Source organism: Cicer arietinum, chromosome 3 (genome assembly GCF_000331145.2).
Source record: "Cicer arietinum cultivar CDC Frontier isolate Library 1 chromosome 3, Cicar.CDCFrontier_v2.0, whole genome shotgun sequence".
Taxonomy (NCBI): domain Eukaryota; kingdom Viridiplantae; phylum Streptophyta; class Magnoliopsida; order Fabales; family Fabaceae; genus Cicer; species Cicer arietinum.
Genome location: NC_021162.2, coordinates 30,883,619 through 30,902,845, shown reverse-complemented (window position 1 = coordinate 30,902,845; position 19,227 = coordinate 30,883,619). Strand labels below are relative to the sequence as shown.

Sequence of the window (19,227 nt, the reverse complement as noted above, 5' to 3'; positions counted from 1 at the left end):
CACTAATGCACCGGATCCCATCAGAACTCCGCAGTTAAGCGTGCTTGTGCGAGAGTAGTACTAAAATGGGTGACCTCCTGGGAAGTCCAAGTGTTGCACCCTTTTTTTATTCTATTTTTTGCCGAAAAATTCACGGAACAGTTGATCAAAAAGCGATTTTCGGGTCGGTTGTTTTATTTGTTGTTAGAAATAAATATAAGATTAGTTTGTCTTTACAAAGAAAGTTTCATGCTTCGGATGGATTTCAATTAGTTAGTCGGGGGTGCCTATTTTTGCGGTATTTTCTTTGTAGCAACGCGTATATACAATTACGACGCATTAATTTGCAGGTGCGATCATACCAGCACTAATGCACCGGATCCCATCAGAACTCCGCAGTTAAGCGTGCTTTGGCGAGAATAGTACTAGAATGGGTGACCTCCTGGAAAGTCCTCGTGTTGCACCTTTTTTTTATTTTATTTTTTGCCGAAAAATTCACGGAACAGTTGATCAAAAAGCGATTTTCGGGTCGGTTGTTTTATTTGTTGTTGGAAATAAATATAAGATTAGTTTGTCTTTACAAAGAAAGTTTCATGCTTCGGATGGATTTCAATTAGTTAGTCGGGGGTGCCTATTTTTGCGGTATTTTCTTTGTAGCAACGCGTATATACAATTACGACGCACTAATTTACAGGTGAGATCATACCAGCACTAATGCACCGGATCCCATCAGAACTCCGTAGTTAAGCGTGCTTGGGCAAGAGTAGTACTATGATGGGAGACCTCCTGGGAAGTCCTCGTGTTGCACCTTTTTTTTATTCTATTTTTTGCCAAAAAATTCACGGAACAGTTGATCAAAAAGCGATTTTCGGGTCGGTTGTTTTATTTGTTGTTGGAAATAAATATAAGATTAGTTTGTCTTTACAAAGAAAGTTTCATGCTTCGGATGGATTTCAATTAGTTAGTCGGGGGTGCCTATTTTTGCGGTATTTTCTTTGTAGCAACGCGTATATACAATTACGACGCATTAATTTACAGGTGCAATCATACCAGCACTAATGCACCGGATCCCATTAGAACTCCGCAGTTAAGCGTGCTTCGGCGAGAGTAGTACTAGGATGGGTGACCTCCTTTGAAGTCCACGTGTTGCACCTTTTTTTTATTCTATTTTTTGCCGAAAAATTCTCGGAACAGTCGATCAAAAAGCGATTTTCGGGTCGGTTGTTTTATTTGTTGTTGGAAATAAATATAAGATTAGTTTGTCTTTAAAAAGAAAGTTTCATACTTCGGATGGATTTCAATTAGTTAGTCGGGGGTGCCTATTTTTGCGGTATTTTCTTTGTAGCAACGCGTATATACAATTACGACGCATTAATTTACAGGTGCGATCATACCAGCACTAATGCACCGGATCCCATCAGAACTCCGCAGTTAAGCGTGCTTGGGCGAGAGTAGTACTAGGATGGGTGACCTCCTGGGAAGTCCTCGTGTTGCACCTTTTTTTTTATTCTATTTTTTGCCGAAAAATTCACGGAACAGTTGGGGGAACAGTTGATCAAAAAGCGATTTTCGGGTCGGTTGTTTTATTTGTTGTTGGAAATAAATATAAGATTAGTTTGTCTTTACAAAGAAAGTTTCATGCTTCGGATGGATTTCAATTAGTTAGTCGGGGGTGCCTATTTTTGCGGTATTTTCTTTGTAGCAACGCGTATATACAATTACGACGCATTTATTTACAGGTGCGATCATACCAGCACTAATGAACTGGATCCCATCAGAACTCCGCAGTTAAGCGTGCTTGGGCGAGAGTAGTATTAGGATGGGTCACCTCCTGGAAATCCTCGTGTTGCACCTTTTTTTTATTCTATTTTTTGCCGAAAAATTCACAGAACACAGTTGCAAAAAGAGATTTTCGGGTCGCGTTTTTCATTTGTGTTTGGAAATAATCGGATGGATTTCAATTAGTTAGTCGGGGGTGCCTATTTTTGCGGTATTTTCTTTGTAGCAACGCGTATATACAATTACGACGCATTAATTTACAGGTGCGGTCATACCAGCACTAATGCACCGGATCCGATCAGAACGCAGCAGATAAGCGTGCTTGGGCGAGAGTAGTACTAGGACGGGTGACCTCCTGGGAAGTCCTCGTGTTGCACCTTTTTTTCATTCTATTTTTTGCCGAAAAATTCACGGAACAGTTGATCAAAAAGCGATTTTCGGGTCTGTTGTTTTATTTGTTGTAAGAAATAAATATAAGATTAGTTTGTCTTTACAAAGAAAGTTTCATGCTTCGGATGGATTTCAATTAGTTAGTCGGGGGTGCCTATTTTTGCGGTATTTTCTTTGTAACAACGCGTATATACAATTACGACGCATTAATTTACAGGTGCGATCATACCAGCACTAATGCACCGGATCCCTGTCAGAATTCTGCAGTTAAGCGTGCTTGGGCGAGAGTAGTACTAGGATGGGTGACCTCCTGGGAAGTCCTCGTGTTGCAACTTTTTTTTATTCTATTTTTTGCCGAAAAATTCACAGACAGTTGATCAAAAAAGCGATTTTCGGGTCGGTTGTTTTATTTGTTGTTGGAAATAAATATAAGATTAGTTTGTCTTTACAAAGAAAGTTTCATGCTTCGGATGGATTTCAATTAGTTAGTCGGGAGTGCCTATTTTTGCGGTATTTTCTTTGTAGCAACGCGTATATACAATTACGACGCATTAATTTACAGGTGCGATCATACCAGCACTAATGCACCGGATCCCATCAGAACTCCGCAGTTAAGCGTGCTTGGGCGAGAGTAGTACTAGGATGGGTGACCTCCTGGGAAGTCCTCGTGTTGCACCTTTTTTTTTATTCTATTTTTTGCCGAAAAATTCACGGAACAGTTGGGGGAACAGTTGATCAAAAAGCGATTTTCGTGTCGGTCGTTTTATTTGTTGTTGGAAATAAATATAAGATTAGTTTGTCTTTACAAAGAAAGTTTCATGCTTCGGATGGATTTCAATTAGTTAGTCGGGGGTGCCTATTTTTGCGGTATTTTCTTTGTAGCAACGCGTATATACAATTACGACGCATTAATTTACAGGTGCGATCATACCAGCACTAATGCACCGGATCCCATCAGAACTCCGCAGTTAAGCGTGCTTGGGCGAGAGTAGTACTAGGATGGGTGACCTCCTGGGAAGTCCTCGTGTTGCACCTTTTTTTTTATTCTATTTTTTGCCGAAAAATTCACGGAACAGTTGGGGGAACAGTTGATCAAAAAGCGATTTTCGTGTCGGTCGTTTTATTTGTTGTTGGAAATAAATATAAGATTAGTTTGTCTTTACAAAGAAAGTTTCATGCTTCGGATGGATTTCAATTAGTTAGTCGGGGGTGCCTATTTTTGCGGTATTTTCTTTGTAGCAACGCGTATATACAATTACGACGCATTAATTTACAGGTGCGATCATACCAGCACTAATGCACCGGATCCCATCAGAACTCCGCAGTTAAGCGTGCTTGGGCGAGAGTAGTACTAGGATGGGTGACCTCCTGGGAAGTCCTCGTGTTGCACCTTTTTTTTTATTCTATTTTTTGCCGAAAAATTCACGGAACAGTTGATCAAAAAGCGATTTTCGTGTCGGTCGTTTTATTTGTTGTTGGAAATAAATATAAGATTAGTTTGTCTTTACAAAGAAAGTTTCATGCTTCGGATGGATTTCAATTAGTTAGTCGGGGGTGCCTATTTTTGCGGTATTTTCTTTGTAGCAACGCGTATATACAATTACGACGCATTAATTTACAGGTGCGATCATACCAGCACTAATGCACCGGATCCCATCAGAACTCCGCAGTTAAGCGTGCTTGGGCGAGAGTAGTACTAGGATGGGTGACCTCCTGGGAAGTCCTCGTGTTGCACCTTTTTTTTTATTCTATTTTTTGCCGAAAAATTCACGGAACAGTTGGGGGAACAGTTGATCAAAAAGCGATTTTCGGGTCGGTTGTTTTATTTGTTGTTGGAAATAAATATAAGATTAGTTTGTCTTTACAAAGAAATTTTCATGCTTCGGATGGATTTCAAATAGTTAGTCGGGGGTGCCTATTTTTGCGGTATTTTCTTTGTAGCAACGCGTATATTCAATTACGACGCATTATTTTACAGGTGCGGTCATACAAGCACTAATGCACCGGATCCCATCATAACTCAGCAGATAAGCTTGCTTGGGCGAGAGTAGTACTAGGATGGGTGACCTCTTCGGAAGTCCTCGTGTTGCACCTTTTTTTCATTCTATTTTTTGCCGAAAAATTCACGGAACAGTTGATCAAAAAGCGATTTTCGGGTCGGTTGTTTTATTTGTTGTTGGAAATAAATATAAGATAAGTTTGTCTTTACAAAGAAAGTTTCATGCTTCGGATGGATTTCAATTAGTTAGTCGGGGGTGCCTATTTTTGCGGTATTTTCTTTGTAGCAACGCGTATATACAATTTCGACGCATTAATTTACAGGTGCGATCATACCAGCACTAATTCAACGAATCCCGTCAGAACTCCGCATTTAAGCGTGCTTGGGCGAGAGTAGTACTAGGATGGGTGACCTCCTGGGAAGTTCTCTAGTTGCAGCTTTTTTTTATTCTATTTTTTGCCGAAAAATTCACGGAACAGTTGATCAAAAAGCGATTTTCTGGTCGGTTGTTTTATTTGTTGTTGGAAATAAATATAAGATTAGTTTGTCTTTACAAAGAAAGTTTCATGCTTCGGATGGATTTCAATTAGTTAGTCGGGGGTGCCTATTTTTGCGGTATTTTCTTTGTAGCAACGCGTATATACAATTACGACGCATTAATTTACAGGTGCGATCATACCAGCACTAATTCAACGAATCCCGTCAGAACTCCGCATTTAAGCGTGCTTGGGCGAGAGTAGTACTAGGATGGGTGACCTCCTGGGAAGTCCTCGTGTTGCACCTTTTTTTTATTCAATTTTTTACCGAAAAATTCACGAACAGTTGATCAAAAAGCGATTTTCGGGTCGATTGTTTTATTTGTTGTTGGAAATAACTATAAGATTAGTTTGTCTTTACAAAGAAAGTTTCATGCTTCGGTTGGATTTCAATTAGTTAGTCGGGGGTGCCTATTTTTGCGGTATTTTCTTTGTAGCAACGCGTATATACAATTACGACGCATTAATTTACAGGTGCGATCATACCAGCACTAATTCAACGAATCCCATCAGAACTCCGCAGTTAAGCGTGCTTGGGCGAGAGTAGTACTAGGATGGGTGACCTCCTGGGAAGTCCTCGTGTTGCACCTTTTTTTTTATTCTATTTTTTGCCGAAAAATTCACGGAACAGTTGGGGGAACAGTTGATCAAAAAGCGATTTTCGGGTCGGTTGTTTTATTTGTTGTTGGAAATAAATATAAGATTAGTTTGTCTTTACAAAGAAAGTTTCATGCTTCGGATGGATTTCAATTAGTTAGTCGGGGGTGCCTATTTTTGCGGTATTTTCTTTGTAGCAACGCGTATATACAATTACGACGCATTAATTTGCAGGTGCGATCATACTAGCACTAATGCACCGGATCACGTCAGAACTCCGCAGTTATGCGTGCTTGGGCGAGAGTAGTACTAGGATGGGTGACCTCCTGGGAAGTCCTCGTGTTGCACCTTTTTTTTATTCTATTTTTTACCGAAAAATTCACGAACAGTTGATCAAAAAGCGATTTTCGGATCGATTGTTTTATTTGTTTTTGGAAATAAATATAAGATTAGTTTGTCTTTACAAAGAAAGTTTCATGCTTCGGTTGGATTTCAATTAGTTAGTCGGGGGTGCCTATTTTTGCGGTATTTTCTTTGTAGCAACGCGTATATACAATTACGACGCATTAATTTACAGGTGCGATCATACCAACATTAATGCACCGGATCCCATCAGAACTCCGCAGACAAGCGTGCTTGGGCGAGAGTAGTACTAGGATGGGTGACCTCCTCGGAAGTCCTCGTGTTGCACCTTTTTTTTATTCTATTTTTTGCCGAAAAATTCACGGAACAGTTGATCAAAAAGCGATTTTCGGGTCGGTTGTTTTATTTGTTGTTCGAAATAAATATAAGATTAGTTTGTCTTTACAAAGAAGGTTTCATGCTTCGGATGGATTTCAATTACTTAGTCGGGGGTGCCTATGTTTGCGGTATTTTCTTTGTAGCAACGCGTATATACAATTACGACGCATTAATTTACAGGTGCGATCATACCAGCACTAATGCACCGGATCCCATCAGAACTCCGCAGTTAAGCGTGCTTGGGCGAGAGTAGTACTAGGATGGGTGACCTCCTGGGAAGTCCTCGTGTTGCACCTTTTTTATATTCTATTTTTTGCCGAAAAATTCACGGAACAGTTGATTAAAAAGCGATTTTCGGGTCGGTTATTTTATTTGTTGTTGGAAATAAATATAAGATTAGTTTGTCTTTACAAAGAAAGTTTCATGCTTCGGATGGATTTCAATTAGTTAGTCGGGGGTGCCTATTTTTGCGGTATTTTCTTTGTAGCAACGCATATATACAATTACGACGCATTAATTTACAGGTGAGATCATACCAGCACTACTGCACTGGATCCCATCAGAACTCCGCAATTAAGCGTGCTTGGGCGATAGTAGTACTAGGATGGGTGACCTCTGCCTATTTTTGCGGTATTTTCTTTGTTGCAACGCGTATATACAATTACGACACATTAATTTACAGGCAATTAGTTAGTCGGGGGGGCCTATTTTTGCGGTATTTTCTTTGTTGCAACGCGTATATACAATTACGACACATTAATTTACAGGCAATTAGTTAGTCGGGGGGGCCTATTTTTGCGGTATTTTCTTTGTTGCAACGCGTATATACAATTACGACACATTAATTTACAGGCAATTAGTTAGTCGGGGGGGCCTATTTTTGCGGTATTTTCTTTGTTGCAACGCGTATATACAATTACGACACATTAATTTACAGGCAATTAGTTAGTCGGGGGGGCCTATTTTTGCGGTATTTTCTTTGTTGCAACGCGTATATACAATTACGACACATTAATTTACAGGCAATTAGTTAGTCGGGGGGGCCTATTTTTGCGGTATTTTCTTTGTTGCAACGCGTATATACAATTACGACACATTAATTTACAGGCAATTAGTTAGTCGGGGGGGCCTATTTTTGCGGTATTTTCTTTGTTGCAACGCGTATATACAATTACGACACATTAATTTACAGGCAATTAGTTAGTCGGGGGGGCCTATTTTTGCGGTATTTTCTTTGTTGCAACGCGTATATACAATTACGACACATTAATTTACAGGCAATTAGTTAGTCGGGGGGGCCTATTTTTGCGGTATTTTCTTTGTTGCAACGCGTATATACAATTACGACACATTAATTTACAGGCAATTAGTTAGTCGGGGGGGCCTATTTTTGCGGTATTTTCTTTGTTGCAACGCGTATATACAATTACGACACATTAATTTACAGGCAATTAGTTAGTCGGGGGGGCCTATTTTTGCGGTATTTTCTTTGTTGCAACGCGTATATACAATTACGACACATTAATTTACAGGCAATTAGTTAGTCGGGGGGGCCTATTTTTGCGGTATTTTCTTTGTTGCAACGCGTATATACAATTACGACACATTAATTTACAGGCAATTAGTTAGTCGGGGGGGCCTATTTTTGCGGTATTTTCTTTGTTGCAACGCGTATATACAATTACGACACATTAATTTACAGGCAATTAGTTAGTCGGGGGGGCCTATTTTTGCGGTATTTTCTTTGTTGCAACGCGTATATACAATTACGACACATTAATTTACAGGCAATTAGTTAGTCGGGGGGGCCTATTTTTGCGGTATTTTCTTTGTTGCAACGCGTATATACAATTACGACACATTAATTTACAGGCAATTAGTTAGTCGGGGGGGCCTATTTTTGCGGTATTTTCTTTGTAGCAACGCGTATATCTACAATTATGACGCATTAATTTACAGGTGCGGTCATACCAGCACTAATGCACCGGATTCCATCAGAACTCCGCAATTAAGCGTGCTTGGGCGAGAGTAGTTCTAGGATGGGTGACCTCCTGGGAAGTTCTCTAGTTGCAGCTTGTTTTTATTCTATTTTTTGCCGAAAAATTCACGGAACAGTTGATTAAAAAGCGATTTTCGTGTCGGTCGTTTTATTTGTTGTTCGAAATAAATATAAGATTAGTTTGTCTTTACAAAGAAAGTTTCATGCGTCGGATGGATTTCAATTAGTTAATGGGAAGTACCTATTTTTGCGGTATTTTCTTTGTAGCAACGCGTATATACAATTACGACGCATTAATTTACAGGTGCGATCATACCAGCACTAATGCACCGGATCCTATCAGAACTCCGCAGTGAAGCGTGCTTGGGCGAGAGTAGTACTAGGATGGGTGACCTCCTAGGAAGTCCCCGTGTTGCACCTTTTTTTTATTCTATTTTTTGCCGAAAATTTCACGGAACAGTTGTTCAAAAAGCGATTTTCGGGTCGGTTGTTTCATTTGTTGTTGGAAATAAATGTAAGATTAGTTTGTCATTACAAAGAAAGTTTCATGCCTCAGATGGATTTCAATTAGTTAGTCGGGGGTGCCTATTTTTGCGGTATTTTCTTTGTAGCAACGCGTATATACAATTACGACGCATTAATTTACAGGTGCGATCATACCAGCACTAATGCACCGGATCCCATCAGAACTCCGCAGTGAAGCGTGCTTGGGCGACAGTAGTACTAGGATGGGTGACCTCCTTTGAAGTCCTCGTGTTGCACCTTTTTTTTATTCTATTTTTTGCCGAAAAATTCACGGAACAGTTGATCAAAAAGCGATTTTCGTGTCGGTCGTTTTATTTGTTGTTGGAAATAAATATAAGATTAGTTTGTCTTTACAAAGAAAGTTTCATGCTTCGGATGGATTTCAATTAGTTAGTCGGGGGTGCCTATTTTTGCGGTATTTTCTTTGTAGCAACGCGTATATATAATTACGACGCATTAATTTACAGGTGCGATCATTACAGCACTAATGCACCGGATCCCATCAGAACTCCGCAGTCAAGCGTGCTTGGGCGACAGTAGTACTAGGATGGGTGACCTCCTTTGAAGTCCTCGTGTTGCACCTTTTTTTTATTCTATTTTTTGCCGAAAAATTCACGGAGCAGTTGATCAAAAAGCAATTTTCGGGTCGGTTGTTTTATTTGTTGTTGGAAATAAATGTAAGATTAGTTTGTCTTTACAAAGAAAGTTTCATGCCTCGGATGGATTTCAATTAGTTAGTCGGGGGTGCCTATTTTTGCGGTATTTTCTTTGTAGCAACGCGTATATACAATTACGACGCATTAATTTGCAGGTGCGATCATACCAGCACTAATGCAACGGATCGCATCAGAACTCCGCAGTTAAGCGTGCTTGGGCGAGAGTAGTACTAGGACGGGTGACCTCCTTGGAACTCCTCGTGTTGCACCATTTTTTTATTATATTTTGTGCCGAAAAATTCACGGAACAGTCGATCAAAAAGAGATTTTCGGGTCGGTTGTTTTATTTGTTGTTGGAAATAAATGTAAGATTAGTTTGTCTTTACAAAGAAAGTTTCATGCTTCGGATGGATTTCAATTAGTTAGTCGGGGGTGCCTATTTTTGCGGTATTTTCTTTGTAGCAACACGTATATACAATTACGACGCATTAATTTACAGGTTCGATCATACCAGCACTAAATCACCGGATCCCATCAGAACTACGCAGTTAAGCATGTTTGGGCGACAGTAGTACTAGGATGGGTGACCTCGTGGGAAGTCCTCTTGTTGCACCTTTTTTTTATTCTATTTTTTGCGGAAAATTTCACGGAACAGTTGATCGCACCTGTAAAATAGAATCAGTCGGTTGTTTTATTTGTTGATGGAAATAAATATAAGATTAGTATGTCTTTAAAAAAGAAACTTTCATGCTTCAGATGGATTTCAATTAGTTAGTCTGAGGTGCCTATTTTTGCGGTATTTTCTTTGTCGCAACGCGTATATACAATTACGACGCATTAATTTACATGTGGATCATTTTAGCACTAATGCACCAGATCCCATCAGAACTCCGTAGTTAAGCGTGCTTGGGCGAGAGTAGTACAAGGATGGGTGACCTCCTAGGAAGTCCTCGTTTTGAACCTTTTTTTTATTCTATTTTTTGCTGAAAAATTCACGGGACAGTTGATCAAAAAGTAATTTTCGTGTCGGTTGTTTTATTTGTCGCTGGAAATAAATATAAGATTAGTTTGTCTTTACAAAGAAAGTTTCATGCTTCGGATGGATTTCATTTAGTTAGTCGAGGGTGCCTATTTTTGCGGTATTTTCTTTGTAGCAACGCGTATATACAATTACGACGCATTAATTTACAAGTGCACCCATACCAGTACTAATGCACCGGATCCCATCAGAAATCCACAATTAAGCGTGCTTGGCCGCGAGAAGTACTATTATGGGTGACCTCCAGGGAAGTCCACGTGTTGCACCGTTTTTTTATTCTATTTTTTGCCCAAATATTCACGGAACAGTTGATCAAAAATCGATTTTTGCGTCGGTTGTTTTATTTGTTGTTGGAAATAAATATAAGATTAGTTTGTCTTTACAAAGAAAGTTTCATGCATCGGATGAATTTCAATTAGTTAGTCGGAGGTGCCTATTTTTGTAGTATTTTCTTTGTAGTAACGCGTATATACAATTATGACGCGTTAATTTCTAGGTGCGATCATACCAGCACTAATGCACCGGATCCCATCAGAACTCCCCAGTTAAGCGTGCTTGGGCGAGAGTAGTACTTCGATGGGTGACCTGCTGGGATGTCCTCGTGTTGCACCTTTTTATTTATTCTATTTTTTACCGAAAAATTCACGAAACAGTTGATCAAAAAGAGATTTTCCTGTCGGTCGTTTTATTTGTTGTTGGAAGTAAATATAAGATAAGTTTGTCTTCACAAAGAAAATTTCATGCTTCGGATAGATTTCAATTAGTTAGTTGGGGGTGCCTATTTTTGTAGTATTTTCTTTGTAGCAACGCGTATATACAATTACGACGCATTAATTTACAGATGCGATCATACCAGCACTGAATCACCGGATCCCATCCGAACTACCTAGCTAAGCGTGTTTGGGCGAGAGTAGTAGTAGGATGGGTGACCTCTTGGGAAGTCCTCGTGTTGCACCTTTTTTTATTCTATTTTTTGCCGAAAGGTTCACAGAACAGTTGATCAAAAAGCGATTTTCATGTCAGTCGTTTTATTTGTTGTTGGAAATAAATATAACATTAGTTTGTCTTTACAAAGAAAGTTTCATGCTTCAGATGGATTTCAATTAGTTAGACGGGGGTGCCTATTTTTGCGGTATTTTCTTTGTAGCAACGCGTATATACAATTACGACGTATTAATTTATAGGTGCGATCATACCAGCACTAATGCACCGGATCCCATCAGAACTCCGCCGTTAAGCATGCTTGGGCAAAAGTAGTACTAGGATGGGTGACCTCCTGGGAAGTCCTCGTGTTGCACCATTTTTTTTATTCTATTTTTTTGCCAAAAAATTCACGGAACAGTTGATCAAAAAGCGATTTTCGGGTCAGTTGTTTTATTTGTTGTTGGAAATAAATATAAGATTAGTTTGTCTTTACAAAGAAAGTTTCATGCTTCGGTTGGATTTCAATTAGTTAGTCGGGGGTGCCTATTTTTGCGGTATTTCCTTTGTAACAACGCGTATATACAATTACGACGCACTAATTTACAGGTGCGATCATACCAGCACTAATGCACCGGATCCCATCAGAACTCCGCAGTTAAGCGTTCTTGGGCGAGAGTAGCAGTAGGATGGGTGACCTCATGGGAAGTCCTCGTGTTGCCCCTTTTTTTTATTCTATTTTTTGCCGAAAAATTCACGGAACAGTTGATCAAAAAGCGAATTTCGTGTCGATGGTTTTATTTGTTGTTGGAAATAAATATAAGATTAGTATGTCTTTACAAAGAAAGTTTCATGCGTCGGATGGATTTCAATTAGTTAGTCGGGGGTGCCAATTTTTGTGGTATTTTCTTAGTCGCAACACGTATATACAATTACGACGCACTAATTTACAGGTGCGATCATACCAGCTCTAATGCACCGAATCCCATCAGAAATCCCCAGTTAAGCATGCTTGGGCGAGAGTAGTACTAGGATGGGTGACCTCCTGGGATGTCCTCGTGTTGCACCTTTTTTTTTATTCTATTTTTTTGTCGAAAAATTCACGGAACAGTTGATCAAAAAGCGATTTTCCAGTCGGTCCTTTTCTTTGTTGTTGGAAATAAATATAAGATAAGTTTGTCTTCACAAAGAAAGTTTCATGCTTCGGATAGATTTCAATTAGTTAGTCGGGGGTGCCTATTTTTCCCGTATTTTCATTGTAGCAACGCGTATATACAATTACGACGCATTAATTTACAGGTTCGATCATACCAGCACTAATGCACCGGATTCCATCAGAACTCCGCAGTTAAGCGTGCTTGGGCGAGAGTAGTACTAGGATGGGTGACCTCCGGGAAAGTCCTCGTGTGGAACCTTTTTTTTATTCTATTTTTTGCAGAAAAAATCACGTAACAGTTGATCAAAAAGCGATTTTCATGTCAGTCGTTTTATTTGTTGTTGGCAATAAATATAAGATTAGTTTGTCTTTTCAAAGAAAGTTTCATGTTTCGGATGGATTTCAATTATTTAGTCGGGGGTGCCTATTTTTGCGGTATTTTCTTTGTAGCAACGCGTATATACAATTACGACGCATTAATATACAGGTGCGATCATACCAGCACTAATGCACCGGATCCCATCAGAACACCGCAGTTAAGCGTTCTTGGGCGAGAGTAGTACTAGGATGGGTGACCTCCTGGAAAATCCTCGTGTTGCACCTTTTTTTTATTCTATTTTTAGCCGAAAAATTCACGGAACAATTGATCAAAAATCGATTTTCGTGTCGGTCAGTTTTTTTGTTGTTGGAAATAAATATAAGATTAGTTTTTCTTTACAAAGAAAGTTTCATGCTTTAGAGGGATTTGAATTAGTTAGTCGGGGGTGCCTCTTTATGCGGTATTTTCTTTGTAGCAACGCGTATATACAATTACGACACATTAATTTACAGGTGCGATCATACCAGCCCTAATGCGCCGGATCCCATCAGATCTCTGCAGTTAAGCTTGCTTGGGTTAGAGTAGTACTAGGATGGGTGACCTCTTGGGAAGTCCTCGTGTTGCACCTTTTTTTTATTCTATTTTTTGCAGAAAAATTCACTGAACAGTTGATCAAAAACCGATTTTTGTTTCGGTGGTTTTATTTGTTGTTGGAAATAAATATAAGATTAGTTTGTCTTTTCAAAGAAATTTTCATGCTTCGGATGGATTTCAATTAGTTAGTCGGTGGTGCCTATTTTTGAGGTATTTTCTTTGTAAAAATGCGTGTATACAATTACGACGCATTAAATTACAGGTGCGATCATACCAGCACTAATGCACCGGATCCCATCAGAACTCCACAGTTAAGGGTGCTTGGGCGAGGGTGGTACTAGGATAGGTGACCTCATGGGAAGTCCTCGTGTTGCACCTTTTTTTTATTCTATTTTTTGCCGAAAAATTCACGGAACAATTGATCAAAAAGGGATTTTCGTGTCGGTCGTTTTATTTGTTTTTAGAAATAAATATAAGATTAATTTGTCTTTACAAAGAAAGTTTCATGCTTCGGATGGATTTCAATTAGTTAGTCGGGGGTGCCTATTTTTGCGGTATTTTCTTTGTAGCAGCGCGTGTATACAATTACGACGCATTAATTTACAGGTGCGATCATACCAACATTAATGCACCGGATCCCATCAGAACTCCGCAGTTAAGGGTGCTTGGACAAGGGTGGTACTAGGATGGTTGATCTCTTGGGAAGTCCTCGTGTTGCACCTTTTTTTTATTCTATTTTTTGCAGAAAAATTCACGGAATAGTTGATCAAAAATCGATTTTTGTGTCGATCATTTTATTTGTTGTTAGAAATAAATATAAGATTAGTTTGTCTTTACAAAGAAAGTTTCATGCTTCGGATGGATTTCCATTAGTTAGTCGGGGGTGCCTATTTTTGCGGTATTTTCTTTGTAGAAACGCTTATATACAATTACGACGCATTAATTTACAGGTGCGATCATACCAGCACTAATGCGCCGGATCCCATCAGAACTCTGCAGGTAAGCGTGCTTGGGCTAGAGAAGTACTAGGATGAGTGACCTCCTGGGAAGTCCTCTGCAGGTAAGCGTGCTTGGGCAAAAAAATTCACGGAACAGTTGATCATAAAGCGGTTTTTGTGTTGGTCGTTTTATTTGTTGTTGGAAATAAATATAAGATTAGTTTGTCTTTATAAAGAAAGTTTCATGCTTCGGATGGATTTCAATTATTTAGTCGGGGGTGCCTATTTTTGCGGTAATTTTTTTGTAGCAACACGTATATACAATTACGACGCATTCATTTACAGGTGCGATCATACCAGCACTAATGCACCGGATCCCATCAGAACTCCGCCATTAAGCATGCTTGGGCGAGGGAAGTACTTGGATGGGAGACCCCCTTGGAAGTCTTCTTGTTGCACCTTTTTTTTATTCTATTTTTTGCCGCTTGTTGCACCTTTTTTTTATTCTATTTTTTGCCGAAAAATTCCCGGAACAGTTGATCAAAAAGCGATTTTCGTGTCGGTCGTTTTATTTGTTGTTGGAAATAAATATAAGATTAGTTTGTCTTTACAAAGAAAGTTTCATGCTTCGGTTGGATTTCAATTAGTTAGTCAGGGGAGCATATTTTTGCGGTATTTTCTTTGTAGCAACGCGTATATCGAATTACGACGCATTAATTTATAGGTGCGATCATACCAGCACTAATGCGCCGTATCCCATCAGAACTCTGCAGTTAAGCATACTTGGGACAGAGTAGTACTTGGATGGGTGACCTCATGGGAAGTCCTTGTGTTGCACCTTTTTTGTATTCTATTTTTTGCAGAAAAATTCACGGAGCAATTGATCAAAAAGCGATTTTCGTGTTGGTCATTTTATTTGTTGTTGGAAATAAATATAAGATTAGTTTGTCTTTACAAATAATGTTTCATGCTTCGGATGGATTTCAATTAGTTAGTCGGGGTGCCTATTTTTGCGGTATTTTATTTTTAGTAACGCGTATATTGAATTACGACACATTAATTTACAGGTGCGATCATACTTGCACTAATGCGCCGGATCCCATAAGAACTCTACAGTCAAGCGTGCTTGGGCTAGAGTAGTACTAGGATGGGTGACCTCTTGGGAAGTCCTCGTGTTGCACCTTTTTTTTATTCTATTTTTTGCAGAAAAATTCACGGAACAGTTGATCAAAAAGGGATATTCGTGTCGGTTGTTTTATTTGTTGTTTTAAATAAATATAAGATTAGTTTGTCTTTACAGAGAAAGTTTCATGCTTCGGATGCATTTCAATTAGTTAGTCGGGGGTGCCTATTTTTGCGGTATTTTCTTTGTATCAACGCGTATATACAATTACGACACATTAATTTAAAGGTGCGATCATACCATCACTAATGCACTGGATCCTATCAGAACTCCGCAGTTAAGCATGCTTGGGCGAGGGAAGTAGTTGGATGGGTGACCTCCTGGGAAGTCCTCTTGTTGCACCTTTTTTTTATAATATTTTTTGCCGAAAAATTCACGAAACAGTTGATCAAAAAGCATTTTTCGTGTCGGTCGTTTTATTTGTTGTTAGAAATAAATATCTGATTAGTTTGTCTTTACAAAGAAAGTTTCATGCTTCAGATGGATTTCAATTAGTAAGTCGGGGGTGCCTATTTTTGCGGTATTTTCTTTGTAGCAAGGTGTATATGCAATTACGACGGATTAATTTACAGGTGCTATCATACCTGCACTAATGCACCGGATCCCATAAGAACTCCGCAGTTAGGCGTGCTTTGGCGAGAGTTGTATTAGGATGGGTGACCTCTTGGGAAGTCCTCGTGTTGCAGTTTTTTTTATTCTATTTTTTGCTGAAAAATTCACGGAACAGTTGATCCAAAAGCGATTTTCGTGTCGGTCATTTTATTTGTTGTTGGAAATAAATATAAGATTAGTTTGTCTTTACAACCAAAGTTTCATGCTTCGGATGGATTTCAATTAGTTAGTCGAGGGTGCCTATTTTTGCGGTATTTTCTTTGTAGCAACGCGTATATACAATTACGACCTATTAATTTACAGGTGTGATCATACCATCACTAATGCGCCAGATCCCATCAGAACTCCGCAGTCAAGCGTGCTTGGGCAAGAGTAGTACTAGGATGGGTGACCTCTTGGGAAGTTCTCGTGTTTTACCTTTTTTTTATTCAATTATTTGCAGAAAAATTCACGGAACAGTTGATCAAAAAACGATTTTCGTGTCGGTCGTTTTATTTGTTGTTGGAAATAAATATAAGATTAGTTTGTCTTTACAAAGAAAGTTTCATGCTTCGGATGGATTTCAATTAGTTAGTCGGGGGTGCCTATTTTTGCGGTATTTTCTTTGTAGCAACGCGTATATACAATTACGACGCATTCATTTATAGGTGCGATCATACCAGCACTAATGTGTCGGATCCCATCAGAACTCCGCAGTTAAGCATGCTTGGGCAAGAGTAGTACTAGGATGGGTGACCTCCTGGAAAGTCCTCGTGTTGCACCTTTTTTTTATTCTATTTTTTGCCGAAAAATTCACGGAACAGTTGATCAAAAAACGATTTTCGTGTCGGTCGTTTTATTTGTTGTTGGAAATAAATATAAGATTACTTTGTCTTTACAAAGAAAGTTTCATGCTTTTGATGGATTTCGATGGGTGACCTCCTGGAAAGTCCTCGTGTTGCACCTTTTTTTTATTCTATTTTTTGCCGAAAAATTCATGGAACAGTTGATCAAAAAGCGATTTTTGGGTCGGATGTTTTATTTGTTGTTGGAAATAAATATAAGATTAGTTTGTCTTTACAAAGAAAGTTTCATGCTTCGGATGGATTTCAATTAGTTTGTCGGGGTGCCTATTTACCAGCACTAATGCACTGGATCCCATCAGAACTCCGCAGTTAAGCGTGCTTGGGCGAGAGTAGTACTAGGATGGGTGACCTCCTGGGAAGTCCTCGTGTTGCACCTTTTTTTTTATTCTATTTTTTGCCGAAAAATTCACGGAACAGTTGGGGGAACAGTTGATCAAAAAGCGATTTTCGTGTCGGTCGTTTTATTTGTTGTTGGAAATAAATATAAGATTAGTTTGTCTTTACAAAGAAAGTTGATGCTTCATGCTTCGGATGGATTTCAATTAGTTAGTCGGGGGTGCCTATTTTTGCAGTATTTTCTTTGTAGCAACGCGTATATACAATTCTGACGCATTAATTTACAAGTGCGATCATACCAGCACTAATGCACCAGATCCTATGAGAACTCCGCAATTGAGCGTGCTTGTGCGAGAGTAGTACTAGGATGGGTGACTTCCAGGGAAGTCCTTGTGTTCCACCATTTTTATTCTATTTTTTGCTGAAAAATTCATGGAACAGTTGATCAAAAAGCGATTTTCGTGTCGGTTGTTTTATTTGTTGTTGGAAATAAATATAAGATTAGTTTGTCTTTACAAAGAAAGTTTCATGCTTCGGATGAATTTCAGTTACTTAGCCGGGGGTGCCTATTTTTGCGGTATTTTCTTTGTAGCAACGCGTATATACAATTACGACGGATTAATTTTCAGGTGCGATCATACCAGCACTAATGTACCGGATCCCATCAGAATTCCACAGTTAAGTGTGCTTTGGCGAGAGTAGTACTAGGATGGGTGACCTCCTGGGAAGTCTTTACTCGTAATTGTATATACGCGTTGTTACAAAGAAAATATATAATTACGACGTATATACAATTACTACTATATACTACTATAACTTACAATTGTAAATACGCGTATATAAATACATCAATTTTGTAGCAACTCGTAATTGTATATACGCGTTGCTACATAGTTATAGTAGTAATTCTATACGTCGGAACATCAATTATATAACATCAATTGTACTATATTTATTTAAAAAAGCAATTGTACTACACAATACTACAACCAATTTAAAAATACATTAATCTTCATCTTCCAAATTGTTATAATCCAAGAAAATTCTAAATTTACATTTTCAATTTCAATTTATTACACTTGCATAAACAATAAAAATAATTTCAAAATATATATTGATATACAATTTAGTTGATATATGATAAAATTTAATTTTTTTTTATGGGAAGGTAAAATATAATTGATATATGATAAAATTGGTAAGATGACGGTTTCTAAGAAAATAATTGACAATTTTTTGGGTTGAGATCTTCTAGATGTTATGAACACTGTAAACACAAATTTTGACAAATTTGTTTTAAACTACATACATGGATATAGTGGTAAGTAAAATATGATTAAGTGTTAGAAAAGTAATTATAATTTAAAGTAGTAAATTTTTTTCTTTCCGTTTCAGTTTAAGATCTTCACAACACTTGATATTTTTTTGTTTTGTTGTACTTACACTTTTTACACTGAAAATGGTTTAAATTTTAATATTATAGTTTGAATAATGTTTCCACAATATTTGGATGACCTTTACTTGGAATATTTAAAGCATTTATACTTTAGAGTTCTATTTTGGTAACGAATTCATTTAAATCATTATGTTAATATATTTTTGGATTGATTAAGATAAGTATTGAGGAGACACGTCAAACTAAATTTTTTTTTGAATTTTTAGGTGATATTTCATATTGTTTGGGATGACAATAAAACCTGTGCTCGTGGGTACCCATCCGAACCTGCTTGATTTAGGCGGGGAAAACCCGTTTTAATGAGATGAATATGTGTTTTTGGAGACCCAATTAATATATTTTTGGAGACCCCTTTAAAATTATTTATTAGCGTATAATTTAACTAAGTTACGAAAAAATTTAATATCGAACAAAATTTTAAAATGTCACTTGTTACTGATAAATTTATCTGTCAAATGAATTGCGACAATAATAGATATTTTTATTAAATTAGATTGAGAAGTGGGTGATATGATATGTGTAAAAATGTTTAAATGTTATAACGATGATTTTATAGTATACCTAATTATTTAATTATAATATATATATATATATATATATATATATATATATATATATATATATATA

The 19,227-nt window shown here is 38.1% G+C and overlaps 38 non-coding genes and 11 pseudogenes across 38 annotated transcripts; all 49 read left to right on the top strand.

The window, feature by feature from the left end:
• Positions 1 to 102, top strand: LOC113784731 (5S ribosomal RNA; annotated as a pseudogene).
• A 225-nt stretch (positions 103 to 327) lies between these two features.
• LOC113784693 (5S ribosomal RNA) lies at positions 328 to 446 on the top strand. The gene has a single exon (XR_003470805.1). It is a non-coding gene; the product is annotated as a 5S ribosomal RNA (ribosomal RNA).
• Positions 447 to 671: 225 nt separating this feature from the next.
• Positions 672 to 790, top strand: LOC113784689 (5S ribosomal RNA). The gene has a single exon (XR_003470801.1). It is a non-coding gene; the product is annotated as a 5S ribosomal RNA (ribosomal RNA).
• A 225-nt stretch (positions 791 to 1,015) lies between these two features.
• Positions 1,016 to 1,134, top strand: LOC113784694 (5S ribosomal RNA). The gene has a single exon (XR_003470806.1). It is a non-coding gene; the product is annotated as a 5S ribosomal RNA (ribosomal RNA).
• A 225-nt stretch (positions 1,135 to 1,359) lies between these two features.
• LOC113784686 (5S ribosomal RNA) lies at positions 1,360 to 1,478 on the top strand. The gene has a single exon (XR_003470798.1). It is a non-coding gene; the product is annotated as a 5S ribosomal RNA (ribosomal RNA).
• Positions 1,479 to 1,716: 238 nt separating this feature from the next.
• LOC113784692 (5S ribosomal RNA) lies at positions 1,717 to 1,834 on the top strand. The gene has a single exon (XR_003470804.1). It is a non-coding gene; the product is annotated as a 5S ribosomal RNA (ribosomal RNA).
• Positions 1,835 to 2,019: 185 nt separating this feature from the next.
• On the top strand, positions 2,020 to 2,138 carry LOC113784712 (5S ribosomal RNA). The gene has a single exon (XR_003470824.1). It is a non-coding gene; the product is annotated as a 5S ribosomal RNA (ribosomal RNA).
• A 225-nt stretch (positions 2,139 to 2,363) lies between these two features.
• Positions 2,364 to 2,483, top strand: LOC113784703 (5S ribosomal RNA). Its single transcript, XR_003470815.1, has one exon. It is a non-coding gene; the product is annotated as a 5S ribosomal RNA (ribosomal RNA).
• A 225-nt stretch (positions 2,484 to 2,708) lies between these two features.
• On the top strand, positions 2,709 to 2,827 carry LOC113784729 (5S ribosomal RNA). The gene has a single exon (XR_003470834.1). It is a non-coding gene; the product is annotated as a 5S ribosomal RNA (ribosomal RNA).
• Positions 2,828 to 3,065: 238 nt separating this feature from the next.
• Positions 3,066 to 3,184, top strand: LOC113784718 (5S ribosomal RNA). Its single transcript, XR_003470830.1, has one exon. It is a non-coding gene; the product is annotated as a 5S ribosomal RNA (ribosomal RNA).
• Positions 3,185 to 3,422: 238 nt separating this feature from the next.
• Positions 3,423 to 3,541, top strand: LOC113784707 (5S ribosomal RNA). Its single transcript, XR_003470819.1, has one exon. It is a non-coding gene; the product is annotated as a 5S ribosomal RNA (ribosomal RNA).
• Positions 3,542 to 3,767: 226 nt separating this feature from the next.
• LOC113784696 (5S ribosomal RNA) lies at positions 3,768 to 3,886 on the top strand. Its single transcript, XR_003470808.1, has one exon. It is a non-coding gene; the product is annotated as a 5S ribosomal RNA (ribosomal RNA).
• A 238-nt stretch (positions 3,887 to 4,124) lies between these two features.
• Positions 4,125 to 4,243, top strand: LOC113784724 (5S ribosomal RNA; annotated as a pseudogene).
• A 225-nt stretch (positions 4,244 to 4,468) lies between these two features.
• Positions 4,469 to 4,587, top strand: LOC113784722 (5S ribosomal RNA; annotated as a pseudogene).
• A 225-nt stretch (positions 4,588 to 4,812) lies between these two features.
• On the top strand, positions 4,813 to 4,931 carry LOC113784705 (5S ribosomal RNA). Its single transcript, XR_003470817.1, has one exon. It is a non-coding gene; the product is annotated as a 5S ribosomal RNA (ribosomal RNA).
• A 224-nt stretch (positions 4,932 to 5,155) lies between these two features.
• Positions 5,156 to 5,274, top strand: LOC113784691 (5S ribosomal RNA). Its single transcript, XR_003470803.1, has one exon. It is a non-coding gene; the product is annotated as a 5S ribosomal RNA (ribosomal RNA).
• Positions 5,275 to 5,512: 238 nt separating this feature from the next.
• LOC113784690 (5S ribosomal RNA) lies at positions 5,513 to 5,631 on the top strand. The gene has a single exon (XR_003470802.1). It is a non-coding gene; the product is annotated as a 5S ribosomal RNA (ribosomal RNA).
• A 224-nt stretch (positions 5,632 to 5,855) lies between these two features.
• Positions 5,856 to 5,974, top strand: LOC113784699 (5S ribosomal RNA). The gene has a single exon (XR_003470811.1). It is a non-coding gene; the product is annotated as a 5S ribosomal RNA (ribosomal RNA).
• A 225-nt stretch (positions 5,975 to 6,199) lies between these two features.
• On the top strand, positions 6,200 to 6,318 carry LOC113784685 (5S ribosomal RNA). The gene has a single exon (XR_003470797.1). It is a non-coding gene; the product is annotated as a 5S ribosomal RNA (ribosomal RNA).
• A 225-nt stretch (positions 6,319 to 6,543) lies between these two features.
• On the top strand, positions 6,544 to 6,663 carry LOC113784733 (5S ribosomal RNA; annotated as a pseudogene).
• A 1,315-nt stretch (positions 6,664 to 7,978) lies between these two features.
• On the top strand, positions 7,979 to 8,097 carry LOC113784716 (5S ribosomal RNA). Its single transcript, XR_003470828.1, has one exon. It is a non-coding gene; the product is annotated as a 5S ribosomal RNA (ribosomal RNA).
• A 225-nt stretch (positions 8,098 to 8,322) lies between these two features.
• On the top strand, positions 8,323 to 8,441 carry LOC113784687 (5S ribosomal RNA). Its single transcript, XR_003470799.1, has one exon. It is a non-coding gene; the product is annotated as a 5S ribosomal RNA (ribosomal RNA).
• A 225-nt stretch (positions 8,442 to 8,666) lies between these two features.
• LOC113784695 (5S ribosomal RNA) lies at positions 8,667 to 8,785 on the top strand. Its single transcript, XR_003470807.1, has one exon. It is a non-coding gene; the product is annotated as a 5S ribosomal RNA (ribosomal RNA).
• A 225-nt stretch (positions 8,786 to 9,010) lies between these two features.
• LOC113784711 (5S ribosomal RNA) lies at positions 9,011 to 9,129 on the top strand. The gene has a single exon (XR_003470823.1). It is a non-coding gene; the product is annotated as a 5S ribosomal RNA (ribosomal RNA).
• A 225-nt stretch (positions 9,130 to 9,354) lies between these two features.
• Positions 9,355 to 9,473, top strand: LOC113784704 (5S ribosomal RNA). Its single transcript, XR_003470816.1, has one exon. It is a non-coding gene; the product is annotated as a 5S ribosomal RNA (ribosomal RNA).
• A 225-nt stretch (positions 9,474 to 9,698) lies between these two features.
• Positions 9,699 to 9,817, top strand: LOC113784725 (5S ribosomal RNA; annotated as a pseudogene).
• A 228-nt stretch (positions 9,818 to 10,045) lies between these two features.
• LOC113784728 (5S ribosomal RNA) lies at positions 10,046 to 10,167 on the top strand (annotated as a pseudogene).
• A 223-nt stretch (positions 10,168 to 10,390) lies between these two features.
• On the top strand, positions 10,391 to 10,509 carry LOC113784726 (5S ribosomal RNA; annotated as a pseudogene).
• Positions 10,510 to 10,734: 225 nt separating this feature from the next.
• On the top strand, positions 10,735 to 10,853 carry LOC113784698 (5S ribosomal RNA). Its single transcript, XR_003470810.1, has one exon. It is a non-coding gene; the product is annotated as a 5S ribosomal RNA (ribosomal RNA).
• Positions 10,854 to 11,079: 226 nt separating this feature from the next.
• LOC113784714 (5S ribosomal RNA) lies at positions 11,080 to 11,198 on the top strand. Its single transcript, XR_003470826.1, has one exon. It is a non-coding gene; the product is annotated as a 5S ribosomal RNA (ribosomal RNA).
• Positions 11,199 to 11,422: 224 nt separating this feature from the next.
• On the top strand, positions 11,423 to 11,541 carry LOC113784701 (5S ribosomal RNA). Its single transcript, XR_003470813.1, has one exon. It is a non-coding gene; the product is annotated as a 5S ribosomal RNA (ribosomal RNA).
• Positions 11,542 to 11,768: 227 nt separating this feature from the next.
• Positions 11,769 to 11,887, top strand: LOC113784702 (5S ribosomal RNA). Its single transcript, XR_003470814.1, has one exon. It is a non-coding gene; the product is annotated as a 5S ribosomal RNA (ribosomal RNA).
• Positions 11,888 to 12,112: 225 nt separating this feature from the next.
• LOC113784720 (5S ribosomal RNA) lies at positions 12,113 to 12,231 on the top strand. The gene has a single exon (XR_003470832.1). It is a non-coding gene; the product is annotated as a 5S ribosomal RNA (ribosomal RNA).
• Positions 12,232 to 12,458: 227 nt separating this feature from the next.
• On the top strand, positions 12,459 to 12,577 carry LOC113784700 (5S ribosomal RNA). The gene has a single exon (XR_003470812.1). It is a non-coding gene; the product is annotated as a 5S ribosomal RNA (ribosomal RNA).
• A 225-nt stretch (positions 12,578 to 12,802) lies between these two features.
• On the top strand, positions 12,803 to 12,921 carry LOC113784697 (5S ribosomal RNA). Its single transcript, XR_003470809.1, has one exon. It is a non-coding gene; the product is annotated as a 5S ribosomal RNA (ribosomal RNA).
• Positions 12,922 to 13,146: 225 nt separating this feature from the next.
• LOC113784713 (5S ribosomal RNA) lies at positions 13,147 to 13,265 on the top strand. The gene has a single exon (XR_003470825.1). It is a non-coding gene; the product is annotated as a 5S ribosomal RNA (ribosomal RNA).
• Positions 13,266 to 13,490: 225 nt separating this feature from the next.
• Positions 13,491 to 13,609, top strand: LOC113784688 (5S ribosomal RNA). Its single transcript, XR_003470800.1, has one exon. It is a non-coding gene; the product is annotated as a 5S ribosomal RNA (ribosomal RNA).
• A 225-nt stretch (positions 13,610 to 13,834) lies between these two features.
• On the top strand, positions 13,835 to 13,953 carry LOC113784710 (5S ribosomal RNA). The gene has a single exon (XR_003470822.1). It is a non-coding gene; the product is annotated as a 5S ribosomal RNA (ribosomal RNA).
• A 225-nt stretch (positions 13,954 to 14,178) lies between these two features.
• Positions 14,179 to 14,303, top strand: LOC113784730 (5S ribosomal RNA; annotated as a pseudogene).
• A 208-nt stretch (positions 14,304 to 14,511) lies between these two features.
• On the top strand, positions 14,512 to 14,630 carry LOC113784717 (5S ribosomal RNA). The gene has a single exon (XR_003470829.1). It is a non-coding gene; the product is annotated as a 5S ribosomal RNA (ribosomal RNA).
• A 260-nt stretch (positions 14,631 to 14,890) lies between these two features.
• LOC113784723 (5S ribosomal RNA) lies at positions 14,891 to 15,009 on the top strand (annotated as a pseudogene).
• A 224-nt stretch (positions 15,010 to 15,233) lies between these two features.
• Positions 15,234 to 15,352, top strand: LOC113784709 (5S ribosomal RNA). The gene has a single exon (XR_003470821.1). It is a non-coding gene; the product is annotated as a 5S ribosomal RNA (ribosomal RNA).
• Positions 15,353 to 15,577: 225 nt separating this feature from the next.
• On the top strand, positions 15,578 to 15,696 carry LOC113784719 (5S ribosomal RNA). Its single transcript, XR_003470831.1, has one exon. It is a non-coding gene; the product is annotated as a 5S ribosomal RNA (ribosomal RNA).
• Positions 15,697 to 15,921: 225 nt separating this feature from the next.
• On the top strand, positions 15,922 to 16,040 carry LOC113784721 (5S ribosomal RNA). The gene has a single exon (XR_003470833.1). It is a non-coding gene; the product is annotated as a 5S ribosomal RNA (ribosomal RNA).
• Positions 16,041 to 16,264: 224 nt separating this feature from the next.
• Positions 16,265 to 16,383, top strand: LOC113784715 (5S ribosomal RNA). Its single transcript, XR_003470827.1, has one exon. It is a non-coding gene; the product is annotated as a 5S ribosomal RNA (ribosomal RNA).
• Positions 16,384 to 16,608: 225 nt separating this feature from the next.
• Positions 16,609 to 16,727, top strand: LOC113784706 (5S ribosomal RNA). The gene has a single exon (XR_003470818.1). It is a non-coding gene; the product is annotated as a 5S ribosomal RNA (ribosomal RNA).
• Positions 16,728 to 17,066: 339 nt separating this feature from the next.
• On the top strand, positions 17,067 to 17,185 carry LOC113784708 (5S ribosomal RNA). The gene has a single exon (XR_003470820.1). It is a non-coding gene; the product is annotated as a 5S ribosomal RNA (ribosomal RNA).
• A 244-nt stretch (positions 17,186 to 17,429) lies between these two features.
• On the top strand, positions 17,430 to 17,548 carry LOC113784732 (5S ribosomal RNA; annotated as a pseudogene).
• Positions 17,549 to 17,771: 223 nt separating this feature from the next.
• LOC113784727 (5S ribosomal RNA) lies at positions 17,772 to 17,895 on the top strand (annotated as a pseudogene).
• The last annotated feature ends 1,332 nt before the right edge of the window (positions 17,896 to 19,227 follow it).